The sequence below is a fragment of the Stenella coeruleoalba genome, assembly GCF_951394435.1.
Source record: "Stenella coeruleoalba genome assembly, chromosome: 7".
NCBI lineage: Eukaryota > Metazoa > Chordata > Mammalia > Artiodactyla > Delphinidae > Stenella > Stenella coeruleoalba.
Window position 1 is genome coordinate 2,264,364 of NC_137153.1, and position 19,810 is coordinate 2,284,173.

The 19,810-nt window shown below is 43.7% G+C and overlaps 1 long non-coding RNA gene across 12 annotated transcripts in view; it reads right to left on the reverse strand.

The window, feature by feature from the left end:
- LOC307189637 overlaps positions 1-19,810 on the reverse strand; it is a 2,307,304-nt gene that overhangs the window by 532,921 nt on the left and 1,754,573 nt on the right. Inside the window, exon 11 of one of the 12 annotated variants that reach the window (XR_013829241.1) lies at positions 11,288-11,356. The exons of the other annotated variants lie outside the window; for them this stretch is intronic. This is a non-coding gene — a long non-coding RNA (uncharacterized lncRNA). Of the gene's footprint in view, positions 1-11,287; positions 11,357-19,810 lie in introns of those variants that run through there. 12 annotated transcript variants of the gene reach the window in all.

Sequence of the window (19,810 nt, forward strand, 5' to 3'; positions counted from 1 at the left end):
TCAGGAGAAGTGTATGGTGTTTCCTGAAACATCTAAAAAACAAAGCAACAGAACCTAGGGCACTTCCACTTATGGTCCTATAGCTTAGGGAAATTAAAATCAAAAAGACACAGCCACCCCAAAGTTTGGGACGCCTCTGTTTACAAGAACCTCGTTTACAGTACAAGTTCAACATCGCAGAAATTGAAAAATGGATAAAGAAGTTGTGGTATTTACTTACAAAGCAATATCACTCAGCAATGAAATCTGTGTCATCAGGCCCTTAGCAGCACAATGAGTGGATTCAGGTATGATGATTCTAACTGAAATAAGTCACACAGAAAAAGAAACATCATAAGATATCAGCAATACACGGAATGGAAACTTGGCTACACAGGAACTGAATTACAGAACAGAACAGGGTCTCAAATTTAGAAAACCAACTTATTCTTGCTTAAGGGTAAAGGTGAGTTGGGGTGCTGCATAAAACCAGAGATTGAAATGAGCACAGATAAAGTTCCTTAAGCCAAATATGGAATAGACAAGAGCTACTCCTTGCTCAAAGAAATGGACTCAACACCCCATATTAAACGCCTAAGAATGTACCTGACTAGTAAGTATCTTAAAACCTATGGATTGCTATGTCTCCGAAAGAGAATCAAGCATGTGTACAGGGGCATAAACGCAGCAGTGATAGGATTGGAGAGGTTCGGTGAGCAAATTAAGACGCTTTGAAGTCATATTGCATGGTACCCATTCCACGGGTTTCAACTACTCAGGTTTTAGGTATTCTTCCTTCAGCTAAAACATGCATGTGGAACCCAAGTATGATCAACCATGTGAATGGGAGACGTGTTCAAATATGTCTCAGTTTTCCTCCCCTGGTACTCGGGTGCAACATTCCAGACGCTTTACTAACACTCTCCCCACTTGGAGAGTCAGCGCCTTTAACCTCCTGTTTGGCCCAGTTTGCAATTTCTGCGGAAGATGAACAGGAATAACGAGAACCAATGAAAGACTAGCTGGAGGTGTCTGGATGGGCAAATTTACCTCTCATTTCCCACCAGGAAGAGGAATTAACCAAAGGCTCAGCGTGCCATGCCGGAACCACATTAGGGCCTGAAGCCATCCTGCGGTGTTGCGGCCAGGTCACAAGAAAGCGAGTTGAAGAAAGGAGCTCAGGGGCACTGTAATTCACAAACCTGCAGAGTTATAAATGACAGCTATCGTCCAAAAATAGACTGAAGTAAGGCTGCCAAGAGGACTTGAAAGCGGGGCAGAATTGCAGGAAACCGATTTCAGGAGGTAGACTGGAATTGCATTGAAAGCATAGGAAAAGAGGCAGAACGTCCACAATGATGCACTTGGCCAAAAAGGGCGTATGCGTTTTTTCCTGAATATATTCAGGAAAAAACGCATACGCCCTTTTTGGCCAACCAAGCAAGCTTGCAAAGGAAAACTGCACTACAATGAAGTCTCACTTCCCCCCGGTCAAAAGGGCCATCTGAAAAACGTGTAAAATCCAGAAAGGCAGGACAGGCCATGGAGAACTGGGAGCCTTGTTATGCTGATGGGCGGGATGTAAATTGCCAACAGACACTCGGGAGAAGTGTATGGTGTTTCCTGAAACATCTAAAAAACAAAGCAACAGAGCCTAGGGCACTGCCACTTATGGTCCTATAGCTTAGGGAAATTAAAATCAAAAAGACACAGCCACCCCAAAGTTTGGGACGCCTCTGTTTACAGGAACCTCGTTTACAGTACAAGTTCAACATCGCAGAAGGTGAAAAATGGATAAAGAAGTTCTGGTATTTACTTACAAAGCAATATCACTCAGCAATGAAATCTGTGTCATCAGGCCCTTAGCAGCACAATGAGTGGATTCAGGTATGATGAATCTAACTGAAATAAGTCACACAGAAATAGAAACATCATAAGATATCAGTAATACACGGAATGTAAACTTGGCTACACAGGAACTGAATTACAGAACAGAACAGGGTCTCAAATTTAGAAAACCAACTTATGCTTGCTTAAGGGGAAAGGTGAGTTGGGGTGCTGCATAAAACCAGAGATTGAAATGAGCACAGATAAAGTTCCTTAAGCCAAATATGGAATAGACAAGAGCTACTCCTTGCTCAACGAAATGGACTCAACACCGCATATTAAACGCCTAAGAATGTACCTGACTAGTAAGTATCTTAAAACCTATGGATTGCTATGTCTCCGAAAGAGAATCAAGCATGTGTACAGGGGCATAAACGCAGCAGTGATAGGATTGGAGAGGTTCGGTGAGCAAATGAAGACCCTTTGAAGTCATATTGCATGGTACCCATTCCACGGGTTTCAAATACACAGGTTTAAGGTATTCTTCCTTCAGCTAAAAGATGCATGTGGAACCCAAGTATGATCAACCATGTGAACGGGAGACGTGTTCAAATATGTCTCAGTTTTCCTCCCCTGGTACTCGGGTGCAACATTCCAGACGCTTTACTAACACTCTCCCCACTTGGAGAGTCAGCACCTTTAACCTCCTGTTTGGCCCAGTTTGCAATTTCTTGGAAGATGAACAGGAATAGCGAGAACCAATGAGAGACTAGCTGGAGGTGTCTGGACGGGCAAATTTAACTCTCATTTCCCTCCAGGAAGAGGAAATAACCAAAGGCTCAGCATGCTGGGCCGGAACCAGATTAGGGCCTGAAGCCATCCTGCGGTGTTGCGGCCAGGTCACAAGAAAGCGAGTTGAAGAAAGGAGCTCAGGGGCACTGTAATTCACAAACCTGCAGAGTTATAAATGACAGCTATCGTCCAAAAATAGACTGAAGTAAGGCTGCCAAGAGGACTTGAAAGCGGGGCAGAATTGCAGGAAACCGATTTCAGGAGGTAGACTGGAATTGCATTGAAAGCATAGGAAAAGAGGCAGAACGTCCACAATGATGCACTTGGCCAAAAAGGGCGTATGCGTTTTTTCCTGAATATATTCAGGAAAAAACGCATACGCCCTTTTTGGCCAACCAAGCAAGCTTGCAAAGGAAATCTGCACTACAATGAAGTCTCACTTCCCCCCGGTCAAAAGGGCCATCTGAAAAAAGTGTAAAATCCAGAAAGGCAGGACAGGCCATGGAGAACTGGGAGCCTTGTTATGCTGATGGGCGGGATGGAAATTGCCAACAACCACTCGGGAGAAGTGTATGGTGTTTCCTGAAACATCTAAAAAACAAAGCAACAGAGCCTAGGGCACTTCCACTTATGGTCCTATAGCTTAGGGAAATTAAAATCAAAAAGACACAGCCACCCCAAAGTTTCAAACGGCTCTGTTTACAAGAACCTCGTTTACAGTACAAGTTCAACATCGCAGAAAGTGAAAAATGGATAAAGAAGTTGTGGTATTCACTTACAAAGCAATATCACTCAGCAATGAAATCTATGTCATCAGGCCCTTAGCAGCACAATGAGTGGATTCAGGTATGATGATTCTAACTGAAATAAGTCACACAGAAAAAGAAACATCATAAGATATCAGTAATACACGGAATGGAAACTTGGCTACACAGGAACTGAATTACAGAACAGAACAGGGTCTCAAATTTAGAAAACCAACTTATGCTTGCTTAAGGGTAAAGGTGAGTTGGGGTGCTGCATAAAACCAGAGATTGAAATGAGCACAGATAAAGTTCCTTAAGCCAAATATGGAATAGACAAGAGCTACTCCTTGCTCAACGAAATGGACTCAACACCGCATATTAAACGCCTAAGAATGTACCTGACTAGTAAGTATCTTAAAACCTATGGATTGCTATGTCTCCGAAGGAGAATCAAGCATGTGTACAGGGGCATAAACGCAGCAGTGATAGGATTGGAGAGGTTCGGTGAGCAAATGAAGACCCTTTGAAGTCATATTGCATGGTACCCATTACACGGGTTTCAACTACCCAGGTTTTAGGTATTCTTCCTTCAGCTAAAACATGCATGTGGAACCTAGAGTATGATCAACCATGTGATTGGGAGACGTGTTCAAATATGTCTCAGTTTTCCTCCCCTGGTACTCGGGTGCAACATTCCAGACGCTTTACTAACACTCTCCTCACTTGGAGAGTCAGCGCCTTTAACCTCCTGTTTGGCACAGTTTGCAATTTCTGCGGAAGATGAACAGGAATAGCGAGAACCAATGAGAGGCTAGCTGGAGGTGTCTGGACGGGCAAATTTAACTCTCATTTCCCACCAGGAAGAGGAAATAACCAAAGGCTCAGCGTGCCGTACCGGAACCAGATTAGGGCCTGAAGCCATCCTGCGGTGTTGCGGCCAGCTCAAAAGAAAGCGAGTTGAAGAAAGGAGCTCAGGGACACTGTAATTCACAAACCTGCAGAGTTATAAATGACAGCTATCGTCCAAAAATAGACTGAAGTAAGGCTGCCAAGAAGACTTGAAAGCGGAGCAGAATTGCAGGAAACCGATTTCAGCAGGTAGACTGGAATTGCATTGAAAGCATAGGAAAAGAGGCAGAACGTCCACAATGATGCACTTGGCCAAAAAGGGCGTATGCGTTTTTTCCTGAATATATTCAGGAAAAAACGCATACGCCCTTTTTGGCCAACCAAGCAAGCTTGCAAAGGAAATCTGCACTACAATGAAGTCTCACTTCCCCCCAGTCAAAAGGGCCATCTGAAAAAAGTGTAAAATCCAGAAAGGCAGGACAGGCCATGGAGAACTGGGAGCCTTGTTATGCTGATGGGCGGGATGTAAATTGCCAACAACCACTCGGGAGAAGTGTATGGTGTTTCCTGAAACATCTAAAAAACAAAGCAACAGAGCCTAGGGCACTTCCACTTATGGTCCTATAGCTTAGGGAAATTAAAATCAAAAAGACACAGCCACCCCAAAGTTTGGAACGGCTCTGTTTACAAGAACCTCGTTTACAGTACAAGTTCAACATCGCAGAAAGTGAAAAATGGATAAAGAAGTTGTGGTATTTACTTACAAAGCAATATCACTCAGCAATGAAATCTGTGTCATCAGGCCCTTAGAAGCACAATGAGTGGATTCAGGTATGATGATTCTAACTGAAATAAGTCACACAGAAAAAGAAACATCATAAGATATCATTAATACACGGAATGGAAACTTGGCTACACAGGAACTGAATTACAGAACAGAACAGTGTCTCAAATTTAGAAAACCAACTTATGCTTGCTTAAGGGGAAAGGTGAGTTGGGGTGCTGCATAAAACCAGAGATTGAAATGAGCACAGATAAAGTTCCTTAAGCCAAATATGGAATAGACAAGAGCTACTCCTTGCTCAACGAAATGGACTCAACACCCCATATTAAACGCCTAAGAATGTACCTGACTAGTAAGTATCTTAAAACCTATGGATTGCTATGTCTCCGAAAGAGAATCAAGCATGTGTACAGGGGCATAAACGCAGCAGTGATAGGATTGGAGAGGTTCGGTGAGCAAATGAAGACCCTTTGAAGTCATATTGCACGGTACCCATTCCACGGGTTTCAACTACCCAGGTTTAAGGTATTCTTCCTTCAGCTAAAAGATGCATGTGGAACCCAAGTATGATCAACCATGTGAACGGGAGACGTGTTCAAATATGTCTCAGATTTCATACCCTGGTACTCGGGTGCAACATTCCAGACGCTTTACTAACACTCTCCCCACTTGGAGAGTCAGCGCCTTTAACCTCCTGTTTGGCCCAGTTTGCAATTTCTTGGAAGATGAACAGGAATAGTGAGAACCAATGAGAGACTAGCTGGAGGTGTCTGGACGGGCAAATTTAACTCTCATTTCCCACCAGGAAGAGGAAATAACCAAAGGCTCAGCGTGCCGTGCCGGAACCAGATTAGGGCCTGAAGCCATCCTGCGGTGTTGCGGCCAGGTCACAAGAAAGCGAGTTGAAGAAAGGAGCTCAGGGGCACTGTAATTCACAAACCTGCAGAGTTATAAATGACAGCTATCGTCCAAAAATAGACTGAAGTAAGGCTGCCAAGAGGACTTGAAAGCGGGGCAGAATTGCAGGAAACCGATTTCAGGAGGTAGACTGGAATTGCATTGAAAGCATAGGAAAAGAGGCAGAACGTCCACAATGATGCACTTGGCCAAAAAGGGCGTATGTGTTTTTTCCTGAATATATTCAGGAAAAAACGCATACGCCCTTTTTGGCCAACCAAGCAAGCTTGCAAAGGAAATCTGCACTACAATGAAGTCTCACTTCCCCCCGGTCAAAAGGGCCATCTGAAAAAAGTGTAAAATCCAGAAAGGCAGGACAGGCCATGGAGAACTGGGAGCCTTGTTATGCTGATGGGCGGGATGTAAATTGCCAACAGACACTCAGGAGAAGTGTATGGTGTTTCCTGAAACATCTAAAAAACAAAGCAACAGAGCCTAGGGCACTGCCACTTATGGTCCTATAGCTTAGGGAAATTAAAATCAAAAAGACACAGTCACCCCAAAGTTTGGGACGCCTCTGTTTACAAGAACCTCGTTTACCGTACAAGTTCAATATCACAGAAAGTGAAAAATGGATAAAGAACTTGTGGTACTTACGTACAATGCAATATCACTCAGCAATGAAATCTATGTCATCAGGCCCGTAGCAGCATAATGAGTGGATTCAGGTACGATGATTCTAACTGAAATAAGTCACACAGAAAAAGAAACATCATAAGATATCAGTAATACACGGAATGGAAACTTGGCTACACAGGAACTGAATTACAGAACAGAACAGGGTCTCAAATTTAGAAAACCAACTTATGCTTGCTTAAGGGGAAAGGTGAGTTGGGGTGCTGCATAAAACCAGAGATTGAAATGAGCACAGATAAAGTTCCTTAAGCCAAATATGGAATAGACAAGAGCTACTCCTTGCTCAAAGAAATGGACTCAACACCCCATATTAAACGCCTAAGAATGTACCTGACTAGTAAGTATCTTAAAACCTATGGATTGCTATGTCTCCGAAAGAGAATCAAGCATGTGTACAGGGGCATAAACGCAGCAGTGATAGGATTGGAGAGGTTCGGTGAGCAAATTAAGACGCTTTGAAGTCATATTGCATGGTACCCATTCCACGGGTTTCAACTACTCAGGTTTTAGGTATTCTTCCTTCAGCTAAAACATGCATGTGGAACCCAAGTATGATCAACCATGTGAATGGGAGACGTGTTCAAATATGTCTCAGTTTTCCTCCCCTGGTACTCGGGTGCAACATTCCAGACGCTTTACTAACACTCTCCCCACTTGGAGAGTCAGCGCCTTTAACCTCCTCTTTGGCCCAGTTTGCAATTTCTGCGGAAGATGAACAGGAATAGCGAGAACCAATGAAAGACTAGCTGGAGGTGTCTGGATGGGCAAATTTACCTCTCATTTCCCACCAGGAAGAGGAATTAACCAAAGGCTCAGCGTGCCATGCCGGAACCACATTAGGGCCTGAAGCCATCCTGCGGTGTTGCGGCCAGGTCACAAGAAAGCGAGTTGAAGAAAGGAGCTCAGGGGCACTGTAATTCACAAACCTGCAGAGTTATAAATGACAGCTATCGTGCAAAAATAGACTGAAGTAAGGCTGCCAAGAGGACTTGAAAGCGGGGCAGAATTGCAGGAAACCGATTTCAGGAGGTAGACTGGAATTGCATTGAAAGCATAGGAAAAGAGGCAGAACGTCCACAATGATGCACTTGGCCAAAAAGGGCGTATGCGTTTTTTCCTGAATATATTCAGGAAAAAACGCATACGCCCTTTTTGGCCAACCAAGCAAGCTTGCAAAGGAAATCTGCACTACAATGAAGTCTCAATTCCCCCCACCCCCGGTCAAAAGGGCCATCTGAAAAAAGTGTAAAATCCAGAAAGGCAGGACAGGCCATGGAGAACTGGGAGCCTTGTTATGGTGATGCGTGGGATGTAAATTGCCAACAGACACTCGGGAGAAGTGTATGGTGTTTCCTGAAACATCTAAAAAACAAAGCAACAGAGCCTAGGGCACTGCCACTTATGGTCCTATAGCTTAGGGAAATTAAAATCAAAAAGACACAGCCACCCCAAAGTTTGGGACGCCTCTGTTTACAGGAACCTCGTTTACAGTACAAGTTCAACATCGCAGAAGGTGAAAAATGGATAAAGAAGTTCTGGTATTTACTTACAAAGCAATATCACTCAGCAATGAAATCTGTGTCATCAGGCCCTTAGCAGCACAATGAGTGGATTCAGGTATGATGAATCTAACTGAAATAAGTCACACAGAAATAGAAACATCATAAGATATCAGTAATACACGGAATGTAAACTTGGCTACACAGGAACTGAATTACAGAACAGAACAGGGTCTCAAATTTAGAAAACCAACTTATGCTTGCTTAAGGGGAAAGGTGAGTTGGGGTGCTGCATAAAACCAGAGATTGAAATGAGCACAGATAAAGTTCCTTAAGCCAAATATGGAATAGACAAGAGCTACTCCTTGCTCAACGAAATGGACTCAACACCGCATATTAAACGCCTAAGAATGTACCTGACTAGTAAGTATCTTAAAACCTATGGATTGCTATGTCTCCGAAAGAGAATCAAGCATGTGTACAGGGGCATAAACGCAGCAGTGATAGGATTGGAGAGGTTCGGTGAGCAAATGAAGACCCTTTGAAGTCATATTGCATGGTACCCATTCCACGGGTTTCAAATACACAGGTTTAAGGTATTCTTCCTTCAGCTAAAAGATGCATGTGGAACCCAAGTATGATCAACCATGTGAACGGGAGACGTGTTCAAATATGTCTCAGTTTTCCTCCCCTGGTACTCGGGTGCAACATTCCAGACGCTTTACTAACACTCTCCCCACTTGGAGAGTCAGCACCTTTAACCTCCTGTTTGGCCCAGTTTGCAATTTCTTGGAAGATGAACAGGAATAGCGAGAACCAATGAGAGACTAGCTGGAGGTGTCTGGACGGGCAAATTTAACTCTCATTTCCCTCCAGGAAGAGGAAATAACCAAAGGCTCAGCATGCTGGGCCGGAACCAGATTAGGGCCTGAAGCCATCCTGCGGTGTTGCGGCCAGGTCACAAGAAAGCGAGTTGAAGAAAGGAGCTCAGGGGCACTGTAATTCACAAACCTGCAGAGTTATAAATGACAGCTATCTTCCAAAAATAGACTGAAGTAAGGCTGCCAAGAGGACTTGAAAGCGGGGCAGAATTGCAGGAAACCGATTTCAGGAGGTAGACTGGAATTGCATTGAAAGCATAGGAAAAGAGGCAGAACGTCCACAATGATGCACTTGGCCAAAAAGGGCGTATGCGTTTTTTCCTGAATATATTCAGGAAAAAACGCATACGCCCTTTTTGGCCAACCAAGCAAGCTTGCAAAGGAAATCTGCACTACAATGAAGTCTCACTTCCCCCCGGTCAAAAGGGCCATCTGAAAAAAGTGTAAAATCCAGAAAGGCAGGACAGGCCATGGAGAACTGGGAGCCTTGTTATGCTGATGGGCGGGATGGAAATTGCCAACAACCACTCGGGAGAAGTGTATGGTTTTTCCTGAAACATCTAAAAAACAAAGCAACAGAGCCTAGGGCACTTCCACTTATGGTCCTATAGCTTAGGGAAATTAAAATCAAAAAGACACAGCCACCCCAAAGTTTCAAACGGCTCTGTTTACAAGAACCTCGTTTACAGTACAAGTTCAACATCGCAGAAAGTGAAAAATGGATAAAGAAGTTGTGGTATTCACTTACAAAGCAATATCACTCAGCAATGAAATCTATGTCATCAGGCCCTTAGCAGCACAATGAGTGGATTCAGGTATGATGATTCTAACTGAAATAAGTCACACAGAAAAAGAAACATCATAAGATATCAGTAATACACGGAATGGAAACTTGGCTACACAGGAACTGAATTACAGAACAGAACAGGGTCTCAAATTTAGAAAACCAACTTATGCTTGCTTAAGGGTAAAGGTGAGTTGGGGTGCTGCATAAAACCAGAGATTGAAATGAGCACAGATAAAGTTCCTTAAGCCAAATATGGAATAGACAAGAGCTACTCCTTGCTCAACGAAATGGACTCAACACCGCATATTAAACGCCTAAGAATGTACCTGACTAGTAAGTATCTTAAAACCTATGGATTGCTATGTCTCCGAAGGAGAATCAAGCATGTGTACAGGGGCATAAACGCAGCAGTGATAGGATTGGAGAGGTTCGGTGAGCAAATGAAGACCCTTTGAAGTCATATTGCATGGTACCCATTACACGGGTTTCAACTACCCAGGTTTTAGGTATTCTTCCTTCAGCTAAAACATGCATGTGGAACCTAGAGTATGATCAACCATGTGATTGGGAGACGTGTTCAAATATGTCTCAGTTTTCCTCCCCTGGTACTCGGGTGCAACATTCCAGACGCTTTACTAACACTCTCCCCACTTGGAGAGTCAGCGCCTTTAACCTCCTGTTTGGCCCAGTTTGCAATTTCTGCGGAAGATGAACAGGAATAGCGAGAACCAATGAGAGGCTAGCTGGAGGTGTCTGGACGGGCAAATTTAACTCTCATTTCCCACCAGGAAGAGGAAATAACCAAAGGCTCAGTGTGCCGTGCCGGAACCAGATTAGGGCCTGAAGCCATCCTGCAGTGTTGCGGCCAGCTCAAAAGAAAGCGAGTTGAAGAAAGGAGCTCAGGGGCACTGTAATTCACAAACCTGCAGAGTTATAAATGACAGCTATCGTCCAAAAATAGACTGAAGTAAGGCTGCCAAGAGGACTTGAAAGCGGGGCAGAATTGCAGGAAACCGATTTCAGGAGGTAGACTGGAATTGCATTGAAAGCATAGGAAAAGAGGCAGAACGTCCACAATGATGCACTTGGCCAAAAAGGGCGTATGCGTTTTTTCCTGAATATATTCAGGAAAAAACGCATACGCCCTTTTTGGCCAACCAAGCAAGCTTGCAAAGGAAATCTGCACTACAATGAAGTCTCACTTCCCCCCGGTCAAAAGGGCCATCTGAAAAAAGTGTAAAATCCAGAAAGGCAGGACAGGCCATGGAGAACTGGGAGCCTTGTTATGCTGATGGGCGGGATGTAAATTGCCAACAACCACTCGGGAGAAGTGTATGGTGTTTCCTGAAACATCTAAAAAACAAAGCAACAGAGCCTAGGGCACTTCCACTTATGGTCCTATAGCTTAGGGAATTTAAAATCAAAAAGACACAGCCACCCCAAAGTTTCGAATGGCTCTGTTTACAAGAACCTCGTTTACAGTACAAGTTCAACATTGCAGAAAGTGAAAAATGGATAAAAAAGTTGTGGTATTTACTTACAAAGCAATATCACTCAGCAATGAAATCTGTGTCTTCAGGCCCTTACCAGCACAATGAGTGGATTCAGGTATGATGATTCTAACTGAAATAAGTCACACAGAAAAAGAAACATCATAAGATATCAGTAATACACGGAATGTAAACTTGGCTACACAGGAACTGAATTACAGAACAGAACAGGGTCTCAAATTTAGAAAACCAACTTATGCTTGCTTAAGGGGAAAGGTGAGTTGGGGTGCTGCATAAAACCAGAGATTGAAATGAGCACAGATAAAGTTCCTTAAGCCAAATATGGAATAGACAAGAGCTACTCCTTGCTCAACGAAATGGACTCAACACCGCATATTAAACGCCTAAGAATGTACCTGACTAGTAAGTATCTTAAAACCTATGGATTGCTATGTCTCCGAAAGAGAATCAAGCATGTGTACAGGGGCATAAACGCAGCAGTGATAGGATTGGAGAGGTTCGGTGAGCAAATGAAGACCCTTTGAAGTCATATTGCATGGTACCCATTCCACGGGTTTCAAATACACAGGTTTAAGGTATTCTTCCTTCAGCTAAAAGATGCATGTGGAACCCAAGTATGATCAACCATGTGAACGGGAGACGTGTTCAAATATGTCTCAGTTTTCCTCCCCTGGTACTCGGGTGCAACATTCCAGACGCTTTACTAACACTCTCCCCACTTGGAGAGTCAGCACCTTTAACCTCCTGTTTGGCCCAGTTTGCAATTTCTTGGAAGATGAACAGAAATAGCGAGAACCAATGAGAGACTAGCTGGAGGTGTCTGGACGGGCAAATTTAACTCTCATTTCCCTCCAGGAAGAGGAAATAACCAAAGGCTCAGCATGCTGGGCCGGAACCAGATTAGGGCCTGAAGCCATCCTGCGGTGTTGCGGCCAGGTCACAAGAAAGCGAGTTGAAGAAAGGAGCTCAGGGGCACTGTAATTCACAAACCTGCAGAGTTATAAATGACAGCTATCGTCCAAAAATAGACTGAAGTAAGGCTGCCAAGAGGACTTGAAAGCGGGGCAGAATTGCAGGAAACCGATTTCAGGAGGTAGACTGGAATTGCATTGAAAGCATAGGAAAAGAGGCAGAACGTCCACAATGATGCACTTGGCCAAAAAGGGCGTATGCGTTTTTTCCTGAATATATTCAGGAAAAAACGCATACGCCCTTTTTGGCCAACCAAGCAAGCTTGCAAAGGAAATCTGCACTACAATGAAGTCTCACTTCCCCCCGGTCAAAAGGGCCATCTGAAAAAAGTGTAAAATCCAGAAAGGCAGGACAGGCCATGGAGAACTGGGAGCCTTGTTATGCTGATGGGCGGGATGGAAATTGCCAACAACCACTCGGGAGAAGTGTATGGTGTTTCCTGAAACATCTAAAAAACAAAGCAAAAGAGCCTAGGGCACTTCCACTTATGGTCCTATAGCTTAGGGAAATTAAAATCAAAAAGACACAGCCACCCCAAAGTTTCAAACGGCTCTGTTTACAAGAACCTCGTTTACAGTACAAGTTCAACATCGCAGAAAGTGAAAAATGGATAAAGAAGTTGTGGTATTCACTTACAAAGCAATATCACTCAGCAATGAAATCTATGTCATCAGGCCCTTAGCAGCACAATGAGTGGATTCAGGTATGATGATTCTAACTGAAATAAGTCACACAGAAAAAGAAACATCATAAGATATCAGTAATACACGGAATGGAAACTTGGCTACACAGGAACTGAATTACAGAACAGAACAGGGTCTCAAATTTAGAAAACCAACTTATGCTTGCTTAAGGGGAAAGGTGAGTTGGGGTGCTGCATAAAACCAGAGATTGAAATGAGCACAGATAAAGTTCCTTAAGCCAAATATGGAATAGACAAGAGCTACTCCTTGCTCAACGAAATGGACTCAACACCGCATATTAAACGCCTAAGAATGTACCTGACTAGTAAGTATCTTAAAACCTATGGATTGCTATGTCTCCGAAGGAGAATCAAGCATGTGTACAGGGGCATAAACGCAGCAGTGATAGGATTGGAGAGGTTCGGTGAGCAAATGAAGACCCTTTGAAGTCATATTGCATGGTACCCATTACACGGGTTTCAACTACCCAGGTTTTAGGTATTCTTCCTTCAGCTAAAACATGCATGTGGAACCTAGAGTATGATCAACCATGTGATTGGGAGACGTGTTCAAATATGTCTCAGTTTTCCTCCCCTGGTACTCGGGTGCAACATTCCAGACGCTTTACTAACACTCTCCTCACTTGGAGAGTCAGCGCCTTTAACCTCCTGTTTGGCACAGTTTGCAATTTCTGCGGAAGATGAACAGGAATAGCGAGAACCAATGAGAGGCTAGCTGGAGGTGTCTGGACGGGCAAATTTAACTCTCATTTCCCACCAGGAAGAGGAAATAACCAAAGGCTCAGCGTGCCGTACCGGAACCAGATTAGGGCCTGAAGCCATCCTGCGGTGTTGCGGCCAGCTCAAAAGAAAGCGAGTTGAAGAAAGGAGCTCAGGGACACTGTAATTCACAAACCTGCAGAGTTATAAATGACAGCTATCCTCCAAAAATAGACTGAAGTAAGGCTGCCAAGAGGACTTGAAAGCGGAGCAGAATTGCAGGAAACCGATTTCAGCAGGTAGACTGGAATTGCATTGAAAGCATAGGAAAAGAGGCAGAACGTCCACAATGATGCACTTGGCCAAAAAGGGCGTATGCGTTTTTTCCTGAATATATTCAGGAAAAAACGCATACGCCCTTTTTGGCCAACCAAGCAAGCTTGCAAAGGAAATCTGCACTACAATGAAGTCTCACTTCCCCCCGGTCAAAAGGGCCATCTGAAAAAAGTGTAAAATCCAGAAAGGCAGGACAGGCCATGGAGAACTGGGAGCCTTGTTATGCTGATGGGCGGGATGTAAATTGCCAACAACCACTCGGGAGAAGTGTATGGTGTTTCCTGAAACATCTAAAAAACAAAGCAACAGAACCTAGGGCACTTCCACTTATGGTCCTATAGCTTAGGGAAATTAAAATCAAAAAGACACAGCCACCCCAAAGTTTGGAACGGTTCTGTTTACAAGAACCTCGTTTACAGTACAAGTTCAACATCGCAGAAAGTGAAAAATGGATAAAGAAGTTGTGGTATTTACTTACAAAGCAATATCACTCAGCAATGAAATCTGTGTCATCAGGCCCTTAGCAGCACAATGAGTGGATTCAGGTACGATGATTCTAACTGAAATAAGTCACACAGAAAAAGAAACATCATAAGATATCACTAATACACGGAATGTAAACTTGGCTACACAGGAACTGCATTCCAAAACAGAACAGGGTCTCAAATTTAGAAAACCAACTTCTGCTTGCTTAAGGGGAAAGGTGAGTTGGGGTGCTGCATAAAACCAGAGATTGAAATGAGCACAGATAAAGTTCCTTAAGCCAAATATGGAATAGACAAGAGCTACTCCTTGCTCAACGAAATGGACTCAAAACCCCATATTAAACGCCTAGGAATGTACCTGACTAGTAAGTATCTTAAAACCTAGGCATTGCTATGTCTCCGAAAGAGAATCAAGCATGTGTACTGGGGCATAAATGCAGCAGTGATAGGATTGGAGAGGTTCGGTGAGCAAATGAAGACCGTTTGAAGTCATATTGCATGGTACCCATTCCACGGGTCTCAAATCTCCAGGTTTAAGGTATTCTTCCTTCAGCTAAAACATGCATGTGGAACCCAGAGTATGATCAACCGTGTGATCGGGAGACGTGTTCAAATATGTCTCAGTTTTCATACCCTGGTACTCGGGTGCAACATTCCAGACGCTTTACTAACACTCTCCCGACTTGGACAGTCAGTCCCTTTAACCTCCTGTTTGGCCCAGTTTGCAATTTCTGCGGAAGATGAACAGGAATAGCGAGAACCAATGAGAGGCTAGCTGGAGGTGTCTGGACGGGCAAATTTAACTCTCATTTCCCACCAGGAAGAGGAAATAACCAAAGGCTCAGCGTGCCGTGCCGGAACCAGATTAGGGCCTGAAGCCATCCTGCGGTGTTGCGGCCAGGTCACAAGAAAGCGAGTTGAAGAAAGGAGCTCAGGGGCACTGTAATTCACAAACCTGCAGAGTTATAAATGACAGCTATCGTCCAAAAATAGACTGAAGTAAGGCTGCCAAGAGGACTTGAAAGCGGGGCAGAATTGCAGGAAACCGATTTCAGGAGGTAGACTGGAATTGCATTGAAAGCATAGGAAAAGAGGCAGAACGTCCACAATGATGCACTTGGCCAAAAAGGGCGTATGCGTTTTTTCCTGAATATATTCAGGAAAAAACGCATACGCCCTTTTTGGCCAACCAAGCAAGCTTGCAAAGGAAATCTGCACTACAATGAAGTCTCACTTCCCCCCGGTCAAAAGGGCCATCTGAAAAAAGTGTAAAATCCAGAAAGGCAGGACAGGCCATGGAGAACTGGGAGCCTTGTTATGCTGATGGGCGGGATGTAAATTGCCAACAGACACTCGGGAGAAGTGTATGGTGTTTCCTGAAACATCTAAAACACAAAGCAACAGAGCCTAGGGCACTGCCACTTATGGTCCTATAGCTTAGGGAAATTAAAATCAAAAAGACACAGTCACCCCAAAGTTTGGGACGCCTCTGTTTACAAGAACCTCGTTTACCGTACAAGTTCAATATCACAGAAAGTGAAAAATGGATAAAGAACTTGTGGTACTTACGTACAATGCAATATCACTCAGCAATGAAATCTATGTCATCAGGCCCGTAGCAGCATAATGAGTGGATTCAGGTACGATGATTCTAACTGAAATAAGTCACACAGAAAAAGAAACATCAAAAGATATCACTAATACACGGAATGTAAACTTGGCTACACAGGAACTGAATTCCAAAACAGAACAGGGTCTCAAATTTAGAAAACCAACTTCTGCTTGCTTAAGGGGAAAGGTGAGTTGGGGTGCTGCATAAAACCAGAGATTGAAATGAGCACAGATAAAGTTCCTTAAGCCAAATATGGAATAGACAAGAGCTACTCCTTGCTCAACGAAATGGACTCAACACCCCATATTAAATGCCTAAGAATGTACCTGACTAGTAAGTATCTTAAAACCTAGGTATTGCTATGTCTCCGAAAGAGAATCAAGCGTGTGTACTGGGGCATAAATGCAGCAGTGATAGGATTGGAGAGGTTCGGTGAGCAAATGAAGACCCTTTGAAGTCATATTGCATGGTACCCATTCCACGGGTCTCAACTCTCCAGGTTTAAGGTATTCTTCCTTCAGCTAAAACATGCATGTGGAACCCAGAGTATGATCAACCGTGTGATCGGGAGACGTGTTCAAATATGTCTCAGTTTTCATACCCTGGTACTCGGGTGCAACATTCCAGACGCTTTAGTAACACTCTCCCGACTTGGACAGTCAGTGCCTTTAACCTCCTGTTTGGCCCAGTTTGCAATTTCTGCGGAAGATGAACAGGAATAGGGAGAACCAATGAGAGACTAGCTGGAGGTGTCTGGACGGGCAAATTTAACTCTCATTTCCCACTAGGAAGAGGAATTAAGCAAAGGCTCAGCGTGCCGTGGCGGAAACAGATTAGGGCCTGAAGTCATCCTGCAGTGTTGCGGCCAGCTCACAAGAAAGTGAGTTGAAGAAAGGAGCTCAGGGGCTCTGTAATTCACAAACCTGCAGAGTTATAAATGACAGCTATCGTCCAAAAATAGACTGAAGTAAGGCTGCCAAGAGGACTTGAAAGCGGGGCAGAATTGCAGGAAACCGATTTCAGGAGGTAGACTGGAATTGCATTGAAAGCATAGGAAAAGAGGCAGAACGTCCACAATGATGCACTTGGCCAAAAAGGGCGTATGTGTTTTTTCCTGAATATATTCAGGAAAAAACGCATACGCCCTTTTTGGCCAACCAAGCAAGCTTGCAAAGGAAATCTGCACTACAATGAAGTCTCACTTCCCCCCGGTCAAAAGGGCCATCTGAAAAAACTGTAAAATCCAGAAAGGCAGGACAGGCCATGGAGAACTGGGAGCCTTGTTATGCTGATGGGCGGGATGTAAATTGCCAACAACCACTCGGGAGAAGTGTATGGTGTTTCCTGAAACATCTAAAAAACAAAGCAACAGAGCCTAGGGCACTTCCACTTATGGTCCTATAGCTTAGGGAAATTAAAATCAAAAAGACACAGCCACCCCAAATTTGGGACTCCTCCGTTTACAAGAACCTCGTTTACCGTACAAGTTCAATATCACAGAAAGTGAAAAATGGATAAAGAACTTGTGGTACTTACGTACAATGCAGTATCACTCAGCAATGAAATCTATGTCATCAGGCCCGTAGCAGCATAATGAGTGGATTCAGGTACGATGATTCTAACTGAAATAAGTCACACAGAAAAAGAAACATCATAAGATATCACTAATACACGGAATGTAAACTTGGCTACACAGGAACTGCATTCCAAAACAGAACAGGGTCTCAAATTTAGAAAACCAACTTATGCTTGCTTAAGGGGAAAGGTGAGTTGGGGTGCTGCATAAAACCAGAGATTGAAATGAGCACAGATAAAGTTCCTTAAGCCAAATATGGAATAGACAAGAGCTACTCCTTGCTCAACCAAATGGACTCAAAACCCCATATTAAACGCCTAAGAATGTACCTGACTAGTAAGTATCTTAAAACCTATGGATTGCTATGTCTCCGAAAGAGAATCAAGCATGTGTACAGGGGCATAAACGCAGCAGTGATAGGATTGGAGAGGTTCGGTGAGCAAATGAAGACCCTTTGAAGTCATATTGCATGGTACCCATTCCACGGGTTTCAACTACCCAGGTTTAAGGTATTCTTCCTTCAGCTAAAACATGCATGTGGAACCTAGAGTATGATCAACCATGTGATCGGGAGACGTGTTCAAATATGTCTCAGTTTTCCTCCCCTGGTACTCAGGTGCAACATTCCAGACGCTTTACTAACACTCTCCCCACTTGGAGAGTCAGTCCCTTTAACCTCCTGTTTGGCCCAGTTTGCAATTTCTGCGGAAGATGAACAGGAATAGCGAGAACCAATGAGAGGCTAGCTGGAGGTGTCTGGACGGGCAAATTTAACTCTCATTTCCCACCAGGAAGAGGAATTAACCAAAGGCTCACCATGCCGGGCCGGAACCAGTTTAGGGCCTAAAGCCATCCTGTGGTGTTGCGGACAGGTCACAAGAAAGAGAGTTGAAGAAAGGAGCTCAGGGGCACTGTAATTCACAAACCTGCAGAGTTATAAATGACAGCTATCGTCCAAAAATAGACTGAAGTAAGGCTGCCAAGAGGACTTGAAAGCGGGGCAGAATTGCAGGAAACCGATTTCAGGAGGTAGACTGGAATTGCATTGAAAGCATAGGAAAAGAGGCAGAACGTCCACAATGATGCACTTGGCCAAAAAGGGCGTATGCGTTTTTTCCTGAATATATTCAGGAAAAAACGCATACGCCCTTTTTGGCCAACCAAGCAACCTTGCAAAGGAAATCTGCACTACAATGAAGTCTCACTTCCCCCCGGTCAAAAGGGCCATCTGAAAAAAGTGTAAAATCCAGAAAGGCAGGACAGGCCATGGAGAACTGGGAGCCTTGTTATGCTGATGGGCGGGATGTAAATTGCCAACAACCACTCGGGAGAAGTGTATGGTGTTTCCTGAAACATCTAAAAAACAAAGCAACAGAGCCTAGGGCACTTCCACTTATGGTCCTATAGCTTAGGGAAATTAATATCAAAAAGACACAGCAACCCCAAAATTTGGGACGGCTCTTTTTACAGGAATCTCTTCTCTGGCACAAGTTAAATATCCCAGAGAGCAAATAATGGATAAAGAAGTTGCGGTACTTCTGTACAACAGAATACCACTCAGCAATGAAATCTATGTCACCAGGCCCGTACCAGCATAATGAGTGGATTGAGGCACGATGATTCTAAGTGAAATAAGTCACACAGAAAAAGAAACATCATAAGGTATCACTAATACACGGAATGTGAACTTGGCTACACATGAACTGAATTACAAAACAGAACAGGGTCTCAAGTTTAGAAAACCAACTTATGCCTGCTTAAGGGGGAAGGTGAGTTGGGGTGCTGCATAAAAGCAGAGTTTGAAATTAGCACAGATACCGTTCCATAAGCCAAATATGTAATAGACAAGAGCTACCCCTTGCTCAACGAAATGGATTCAACAATGAGGTATCACCTCACACCTGGTAGAATAGGCATCATTGAAAATCTACAAACAAAAAATGCTGGAAAGGGTGTGGAGAAAAGGAACCCTCTTCCACTATTGTTGGGAATATAAATTGATACAGTCATTATGGAGAACAATATGGAATTTCTTAAGAAACTAACAATAGAATTACCATATGATACAGCAATCCCAGTACTGGACATATACCCAGACAAAACCATAAATCAAAAAGAGTCATTCACCGCAATGTTCATTGCATCACTATTTACAATATCGAGGTAATGGAAGCAACCT